Here is a 9,772-nt window from a genome sequence, read left to right on the forward strand (position 1 = left end):
CGTCCCAGGGCTTTCTTTAATAAATCCCATACCAGGGAAGTGGAAAGCGGTGTTGTTTTCTGCTTTCAGAGCATTTCAGCTACGCTCTTTTCACTATTTTTTCCCAAAGCCTACGAGGGCCAGAAGCCAGGTCTTCTCCTGCCTCTTCCGCAAAGAGGAAGGGATCCCTCATGGGAGGGACATTAAAGATGTGACCTCCCCAAAGGGATGGCCACGTCAGGAGGACAGGAGTGAGACAGGAAAGGGCAGTGGTCCTTTTGCTTGCAGGAAGCCACCGGCTGCTTTGGGAGGCTACGTTTTGGAGGGGGATTTCTGCAGAGCTCCCTGACCCCTAGCGTCACCCCTTTTGACGGCAGCAGTGCCAGCTCAAGTCAATCTCTGCCCTTGGTCTTGGCTTTCCCTCTGTGCCCGCCAAGTGCGCGGCAGAAAGACCCATTTGCTCGAGGGAAGGCATTAGGATTTCTATAAACAGGGATTAAATACACTTCTCCATGACAAATGGGTTTTACTGGCTGCGTCAGGCATTGGGTGCCAAACTGGCAACCTCCCTCTGGCAACGCACATGTACAAGGCATCCGCGCTCGTGGAATTGCTGTACTTTTATGGTCATGGATACGGGAGGCTTGAAACACTCCGGATTTCTGTGCATTAAGACGTGTTGGCTCAGACATCTCTCGTCAGCTCGTAGGTGCTCCGGAGAGGGACACACGGGGCTGGCACAGAGCAGAAGCTCCGCAGCGTGCCTGCCCTCGGTTGCGCCGTCCATCGTCGCGGAGCTGCGCTCTGCCCGCCGATGGCTCTTCTCACACGTCTGTGCTCATTTATCCCCAATAAATAAATAAATATTGCCTCTAGCTTCAGGCCTGTATCCCCAGGTGGTCATGGCAATGACGGTGATGCCATGGGCTCTTTATAGAAAAAAGTAGGAAATGGGCTCTTACAAGACAAAGGAAGAAATTCCCAGGAGGAAACTGCAAAACCATGGAAAAAACTCACGTGGCATTCAAAGTAACCACCTTCCACCGCTGCGATAAAACCAGGTAATGAATCAAACAAGCAAAAACCAAGCTACCGCCAAAAATGTGGCTAAAAACTCCTGGAAAATAGGACTGTGTTTGCTTTCTGTTCTCCGGAAATATATATTTTAGTGCAAGGAAAAGCTCTATTTTTGAGCAAAATTTCAGCGAGCAGAACGCCGCTTCGTACCGCAAAGGTCTTGGATGGGATCGTGACAACCCTTAAAATACACAGACTACCAGAAAACTACCTTTGCACTTCTCACACTCGCTTCCCTAAGGAATACCGTGGTTCCATGGGTGTCTGTGCCTGCTTTCTTTGAAGGGAACAGCAAAACTTGCATTGACAGAACTAAAAGCCAAATTGAGCCCATTAACTGTAAATGCTCACAGGAAAACCCATATGCACTTCTCTGCGCTTTCCCGGCCAAAATTCTTTCAGCGCGCACCTGCTTCTTGTTTGTTTTGGTGAAAACATGGAAAAGTTCTAACTTTACTGAAAAACAGTTCTGATTTCTCTAAAAAAAAAATTTAAAAAAATCAAGTAAAGCATAGGTTGCTGATTTATTTCTCTCCTTTGGGTTTTAGTGGGGTCCCTATAAAATCCTCTGGTTAAGCCAGCTCCATGTATTGCCAGTATTGTGCTCGTCTGAAGGTCCTGCATGTTTTGTTTGTTATTCTGAGTCATATCACAAACATTTTAGCAAAAGGTCCAAAAAAACTTACAGGGAACATAGAGAAGCCAAAATTGCCAGATGGAGAAAAGCACATCTTAAGGGGATGACATTTGGCATGAGAAGCAGAAGAGAATTAGAGTTTGGTTTGATCTGCCCCGTATTATATCACTGCTTATGCTCTGCAGGAAATTGCTGAGGTTGAACCAAAATAAAGATCGAGTTTTAGAGCATTTTCTCTTTACACGTTCTTTTGGGACCCCACATCTTTCAGTGTGCAACCTATTAATTATAAATACATACACACACTCACATCCAATTTTATTATTTGGGCTTCATCTGACCCTTCAGAGGGAACCAGATGAAAATAATAATCAGTTAATGCAGCTACAAAGCCAAAAAAAAAAAAAAAGAAAAATCAAAGCTAGATAAACATACCATGTTCTCATGGAAAACAACAACAGAAAGGGCTGAACTGGCAGGCGAAGTAGCAGAGCTCTTCCACACCTCCATCAAAACGGGGTGCCGTCATCCACCGATGACGGATGACGTTGAGTGCAGACCACACTGTCCCCCTGCTGTCCCTTGGGATGCGTGGGAGGCTGAGCATCCAGGCTTGGCGCTGGCATGGGAGCAAAGAGGGGCAGTTTGGGTTGGTTTTTGCTTAACAGGAGCTGCCAGCCCCCCAAACTGTTTTTTTTTGATGTTGGAGCCTTCCACAAGGCTTTCCTGTCTTTTCTCTGGGGGCAGCGGAGCGGGAGGAGAGCTAAGGGCAGAGACCCGCTTGCCGACAGCGGCTAGCGATTTCCGAGATGCCTCTTTGGAGATGAAGACCTCATATTCCGAGCGTCATGGTGCTCGCTTCTCACCACTGCGCTGATCCAAAATGGGAGGAAAAACAGGGAAAGGGAAGAGGACAGGAGTTGCTGGAAGGCTCCTGATTTAATGGATTTTTCTGTTCCCACAGCAAGCAGAGACAGAGATGCTTTCCTAAAGACAACTCACAGCACTTACACCAGACCAAGGAGGGCTTCTGGCTATTTCATAGACAGCAAAATCAAGTTATTCCCTTGGTTGGTGTAAAATCTTCCCCTAACCCTAAACATTCCAGCCTTTTCCTTGCTACAGAGGGCTACAAATCCCATCTGTGGTTATTTCATCCTATCAGACATGATTATTAAAACAACCAGGGATGTTTTACCAGCAAAGCTTTAGTGCTTGGGGGAGAGACCGTACTTCCCACTCGGTCGTGGGGCCACGAAGGTATCACGACCCCTAAAAAAAGAAATGATTGCGTTGGACTTGACTGCCTATCATTCAAAAAAAAAAGAGATAACTGCAAAGGGACCACCTGAGAGCTGGGCAAATCCCGAGTTTTGCTAAGGGTGAGGAGTTACAGCAGCTGCAGAGCTGGGCCAACACGCTTTGAAATTACGTGCGTAAATGACTGCGGAGAGTTGTTATTAAGCTGAAAACTGTTCTCACCATGAACTCCGGTGAACGCAGGAAAGCCTGTGAGGGAAGAGCTAAGGACAGCATGTATCCCATTACATTCTTAACAGCCCAAATTCAATTTTGAACTCGACATGAAACCCACAAAGAGAAGCCAGGAAAAATTAGCCTTTCTGAATCAAGAGAAATGTGCAAATGAAAAAAAAAAAGCATCCACCTCCAGTAAAATCCCATGTTAAGCAACAGCCTAATGCTCTCTGAAGTTATTTCCCCTTCGGTCATGTGCGTTTGGCCCTCGCTGAGCAGTTTTGCTGAAGTCTCAGCTCAGGTTGCCCATGTGCTGATGTCCAAGGTTTGCAGAGAGTTAAAGTGCGCTTGAGTTGCACGCAACAGGGCATGGAAGCGGGGCTGGCTTGCAGCTCGCGTAATCAACTTTTGCTTTCGGTGGCTGTATATTCTGCAGCAACAGCCTTTTCAAGGACAAGCCTTGACGCTGTGCAGAAGCCCATCCGCAAATGGATGTGGCTGATGCTTTCAGTTACATGGGAGTCTGGTAGTAAAAATGAGCCATTGCGCGTTGACGCCAGAGCCAACAGGTCTTCAGCCGGGGCTGTGTCGCTTGGGGAAGGGTGGTGGTTTTATGTATTGCAAAAATCCCAGCGCAGATCAGGACTCGAGCGTGCTATGTATCGTATGAATGTCTGGCGAGAGTCTTCCCTGCCAAAGTTTATGGTGCAAGACCCCAGCTGCGGAAATATATGCGTGCACTAAATCAATGGATCTGTGCATGCTTGGAGGTACAAATGCTCATTTCAAGGGTGTTTAGATCCTCCTCCTTGGGTAGAAGCACCTTCCTGGCTGAGATCTTCGGCCAAGAAATTGAATTTTTAGAAAATGCAACGCCTTTGCGCTTCACCCACTCTAGGAACGTCCATCAGGTGAGAAACCCATGTTTGCTTTGGAAACCCCAGTTCTGCTGAAATCCCCCACAAGGCAACCAAGAGTATTTGCAAATCTGGCCCGTGGCTTACAGAGAGGGCCCATAACCATTCCCACAGACCAGAAGAGCCCTGGGCCTCCAACGCTGCAATGGGTCATGAAAGGGTTTGGGGGAGAAGCAGAAGGCATTTTTTTTGGTCAAGAAACCAGCAAGCCGATTGTTTCTGCCCTTCTTTGAGACTGACTGAAGATGAGATATACAAACAACAACAAAAACTGTTTTCAATCTGGACTGTCAAGTCTGGAAGGATATTTGTGGTAACAGAGAAATTTGCCACCCACTGCTGTTGCTTTGGTGTACTATTTCTGCGGTTGCTCTTTATTCGGAATCGGTCACTGAAAGCAACTAACGCAAAAACAAATTCCAAACTATAAAGTGGGATTTCCAAATAATGCATCATTTCTTAAGGGAAGAAAAAAAAACCCAAACCTTTTTGGATCACTCTTTTTCCCCGCTTCGTTGGTCTTTTCATATTTTCCAGCATTTTTGCAGGATCCTCTATCATTTGCAGCTATTACTGAGAAGTCTCCGATCCTCTTAGCTATCCTCACATATGTCCACGTAGCAGGATCAGGTCATCGTTTAGCAGCGCTGCAGGCCTAAAGCAAAACAAAAACAAAAGCAGAGATTGTTGCTAGTGATACAGAAACCTCAATGGCTCGTCTCAAGGCTTGGTTCAGCAACCAAAAATTTGGACTCTGGCTTATGCGAACTAGCCAAAAGCCTCCTGAATTTGTGAAATTCAGCTGGAGTTTCCGGAACTCTTGGAAGGATTCAGGGATGGGGAGATCTTGCTTTTTTTCTGGAATTTTCCATGGTCCCCGGAGTAGACAAGGCGCTGGTGTGGCACAGTGGGAAGGGGTGGAAGAGCTGCATGGCCACGGTTTCGGGAGATGATGCAAGCCCATGCATCGCAGTGGCAGGAGCTACAGGAGAGTTAATGCTCTCTTTGCCCTGATGTGTCCCCTCTAAATTTACCCCTTCATTTAGCCCTAAGCAGAGGAGCAAACGCCAAGGTTTGCTGTAGAGCCTGGGGCCCCAGGTGTTATTTGATTGATGCTTCTGGTGCAGGAACCCTGAGTATTCCAAAGCCATGGTGCTGCTCTCCAAAGCCAGCATTATGTCATGTGCCTTCAAACCCTGTCCAAAAACTCACACTGGACTTTCATCTCAGTCCTGTCTCAACCTAAAATACCCCAAAAATTCATGCAAGGAGCATGAACAAAACCCCAACCCCACCTGCATGCCTTCAAGGAGAGCACTATGAATTACAAGGTCTACTTCTTTCCACCCACGCCACCGCAGATTCCTCATGCCCCACTGTCCGTGAACATTTTGAAGACCCTTTCATTGCCCCTTTTTTGCCCCCAAAAGGAGGACACTGAACCCATGGCCTCATCCTCAGAGCACTCGAAATGGGCAGTGCACTGGCTCAGACGTCGAATTATTTCTCGGTGAGAATTAAGAGACTTGTAAGAGAGCATTCACATATGCTGCGAGCAAAATTTCCTTCCAGAGGGTTGCATGAGGTTTCTGACCAGTGTATCTGTGTGTTCTTGAAGATGACGTATCATGTTACTAATTCCCCTAATTGCATGTCTGGGCTAAAAACAGACTGAGTTTTCCTAAGAAGTTACATTCTTAATAACATTACTTAAAACACTGTGGTAAATTCAAGTAAATTTTTAACTGATGCACGTACGTTATAAATCAGGATATACATGCAGATAATGTTTACCTTAAGCTTGTTTATCTGACTCTGCTGCTCATTTGTTCTGTGTTTTGCCAAAATGCGGTGATACAAGATGATAGAGTGACTGGAAGAGATTCAAGCCTTCCTTCTTCAGGCTCCTACTGCGTGGAGCATTTCCAGGAGTGCAATGCCCCAAAAATAACCACATACAATAAATACTCTTTTCTCCAAAAACCTCTAGTAGCAAAATGGACAACTAGATGCAGCCTCTCCTTCTCTTCAAGAGCCCAGATATTGTGCCACAGCGAGGCAGATTTGCTCTCGACCGAGAGTGCATTTGAAGAAGGTCCAGGAGCAAAGAACCTCAGGGTAATCTTGGATGCAGGAGGCCTCTAACTGATGCGCCTGTCTGCATGGTGTGTCAGGGATATATGGCGCTGCCTAGATATATTTTGGTAATTCAGGGGGTTTTTTTAGGTTAAAACTTTGTTGTCGCACTAAAAACAATTCCCTGGAGATGTCTAGTGAGATGCTGAGCGCGGGGAGGTGGGCACCAGCCCCAGGCTAGGGGGGGCTGCTGGTGCCCCAGGGGCTGTGAGACATCGCTGACCCATCGCCCCACCAGCTCCTGTCCCCTCCCATGGGGACCAGCTGGAGGATGTGGGGCTGAGTCATTTGAGGGGAGGACACAGCCCTGGCAGCGGAGAACAAGATGCGCAGAGGCACTTGACATAGAAGTGAAGCAATCTGGAAGGTGGAGTCTTGGGGGGAGGTGGGTGTTGATTTTCCAAATCTTTTTTTTTTTTTTTTTTTTTTTTCCCCCCAGCCATGAATATCAATTCTGCAATTTCCACAGAGATCAGGAAATGACACACATGTGCATTGTTGTCACCTCCAGAAGGAGTGGGTAGGCTGCTTTTGGCCATGGCCCAGCAGCAGTGAACATGCACTTTTGGGAAGAGCATTATTTCACTGCCGAAAGGCCGCTCACGGAGGGAAGCAACTTGCTTTTCTCCTTTCAGTGCCACCGTCTTCACTAGAGCACCAGGAAAACAGTGGTAAACACTCATCATGGAGAAACTCTCCTTTGGAAACACGGAAAGGTGAAAGAAAATACTGCTCAGGAGGCAGCCAGCTCAGGGAGGATATTTTGGGGGAGATGAACCCCGGCATTCCAGAGAGTTGTCCCATTTTCTCTTTCCCCATCAGCACCACTTCGGGATGTCCTGTGGCGGGGATAGCAACATCCAAGGTAAGTTCTCTGATGGATGCCATCCTCTTCTTCCAATGGTGGGTGAGTCAAAGGATCACCAGTCACCGGTAAACATGACAAATCACCACACATTTGCACGTCCTCCCAGGCACAAGGATCAGCTCTGGCTTCGGTGCCAGATTCACTATTCATAAGGGACCACTTGAAGTTTCCACCAGCAGAGTTTATTTTGCTGGTCTGAGTCTGCAGCAGAAGTGCCCAGCTCTGTGCAACATCTAAGAGCAACCCTCCCCCTGGGTCCCATCCAGAGACCCCCAGTACCAGGGCAGCCTCAGCTGGGGTGGCACAGACAAGGTCAAGGCTTTGCAAGATGCGTGCTGGCAGCTCCAACCATTGACCCGTCCTCCCCTGCCCTCGTTGCCAAACCCAGGGACAGTCCACGGGCTACATAAGTGGCCAGCTTACAGAGCTCAAGTGCAGTGCAGATTGAAACAGATGGGTCCTGGCATCGTTCCCCTTTACAGTGGGTCCGCTTCCTTCCTCAGATCTCCATCCACCCTCTGCTGGACTCCACCAGTGGAGCCAACCTTCCTTTCAAGCACTAGTGAAATACATATTTATCCAGGAATTCTTTTTTTTTTTTTCTCTTGGACAGCTTAGGAGGCAGCAGAGGAGGGAAGGGAAATACTCAGGTTTTACATATTTGAAGTGCATCAGGTGTGATGCCCCTGGAGCAGCCTCTGCCACGCTGGAGTAACGAGCTTATTGCAACACGTGGGAAGAAAGATGCTTGCAGCACTTCCCAGCAGCACATGGCTTTTCCTCTCCTGGTTGTTGAACACTTCAAACCTGGAAACAGTGGATTTTTACAATTTTTCAAGAGATGAAGCTAAGATACCTTGCATTTCCAACGACCAGCCCTAAAACCAATAGCAATGCTTTCTACCATTTTCCTTCTCCTTCCATTTATTTCATCCCATTAAGATTAGCTAGACCTGCATTAGCCAAAATGCTTTCAAGAGCATGGTTTTGCCATCAAGGTCATGCTAGGGCAAGGGAGTTATCACGAACGTGTCTCAGACCAACGGCAGTGATGCTCAGCAGGGAGAGGAGCCCTTTTCCACCCTGCAACACGCAGCCGGAGCAGCCGGAGAGACATGTTTGCATCTCGCTGTTCCTTTGACCTGGATAATGGATTTCCTGTTTGTTGGGACTGATGAGCTGGAGCAAATAATGACAATTAAAAAAAAAAATATTGGGTGGCTGGCCAGAAACCAAGTGTAATGTACCTTTTAAGGTTAGCAGGCTTGAGCCCAGCCTGGTTTTTTTTTTTGTCTGAGCCAGGTGAGTTCAGCTCTGGATGGTGTCCAGGGAACCTTTCTTGTTTGAGGAGCAAAAGGGAGGCTGCGATGAGTCTCCCTGCTGCGGGTAAGAAGGGAGAGGCTGGATGGAGGTAACACCCTCCTGCTCCCATCTGCAGCACTTTGTGCCAAGTCCGCTGGTGATGGCCAGGTCCAGAAAATCCCCTGGAAACCTTTAGAAGGATTATTTTTTCCCCATATCCAAGAAAAAAGAAGACAGACAAACAAGCTCTTGCGTTGTTCTCTATGGAGAAATCCAAGCCCTGTTCTTCATGAACCAAGCTTGAGCCTCTCTGACCATGCAGATTAAAATTGAAGACATCTCCACAATCTCCCCAACATCTCCATCTGGCACCCCCTGATTTACATGTTCCTTCCCAAATCCGCCCCATCAGATGGGCTGCTCTGGATGCTGGTGGAGAGATGCCATTCCCTGCAGGCACCACTTTTCAGACCCAGCCAGCTTGGCAGACCAAAAAACAGCCTTGAAGGTGTTTGCCTGATCTTCCCCGATTGCTCAGTGCAAGGGAGGTTTTTTGTGGGCTAAATTAATGCATATGTGGAAGTTGACATTTCTTTTACAGGCCTCAGATGGTCAAAGCCAAGGAATTTCTCCCAGCCTTCGTTTGCATTTTGTGGGCAGTGTCGCCATCAGGGAGAGTTTCCCTCCACCGCAAGCCTGGTCCTGCTTCGCCAAGCTCCGGCAGACAACCTCGTAAAGTTGTGAAACACTCTCATCCCGTGTCCTTAATTAATCACATACATCTTCAATGAATTATGCACCCCTTTTTTTTCCCAGCTTTGCCTCTCCTCACCCGCTCTGGGCTGCAGCGAACCCTTCACTCCTTTTCCAGCAACGACCCAGGGCAAAGTGGCAACCGTGGCACATGGTCCCAGCAAGGGGGTGGCAGAATAGGTGCTAAAATTTACCTGTACATCCCCCTGCCTTCCTCTGCCACTGCTGGAAGTGGCTGGGGTTGTGGCATCTCCCAAAGCAGCTCCGAAGACACGGAGGGGATATTGATAGCAGATGGGTAACGGTGGGAGGTATTCTGCGGGTGGGCGGCGCTTCCTTGGGATGCACAGTGCCTTCCCCACTTGCTTGCCTCTAGTTCTAAAGGAAGAGATGCTACACCCTAATAGAAAGCCTCCTGGTCACACTTTTTGGTTCGTTCCCCTTCCCACTCTCCTGGCTCGTTCTCTGCTCCGTTTTCCCCTAAATTCAACCCATTCTTCCAGCTCCCGTCGCACAGTGGGAACAGAGCTTCCCCAAACCTCCGGCCAGGGCTGAATTCCTCCCTCTACCATTTGAAGGTGTCTTTCCCTTCTTCTCTGCCCCACTGCAGCAAATATTTTCCTTCCT

The sequence above is a fragment of the Egretta garzetta genome, unplaced genomic scaffold, assembly GCF_000687185.1.
Source record: "Egretta garzetta isolate BGI_Z169 unplaced genomic scaffold, ASM68718v1 scaffold39, whole genome shotgun sequence".
NCBI lineage: Eukaryota > Metazoa > Chordata > Aves > Pelecaniformes > Ardeidae > Egretta > Egretta garzetta.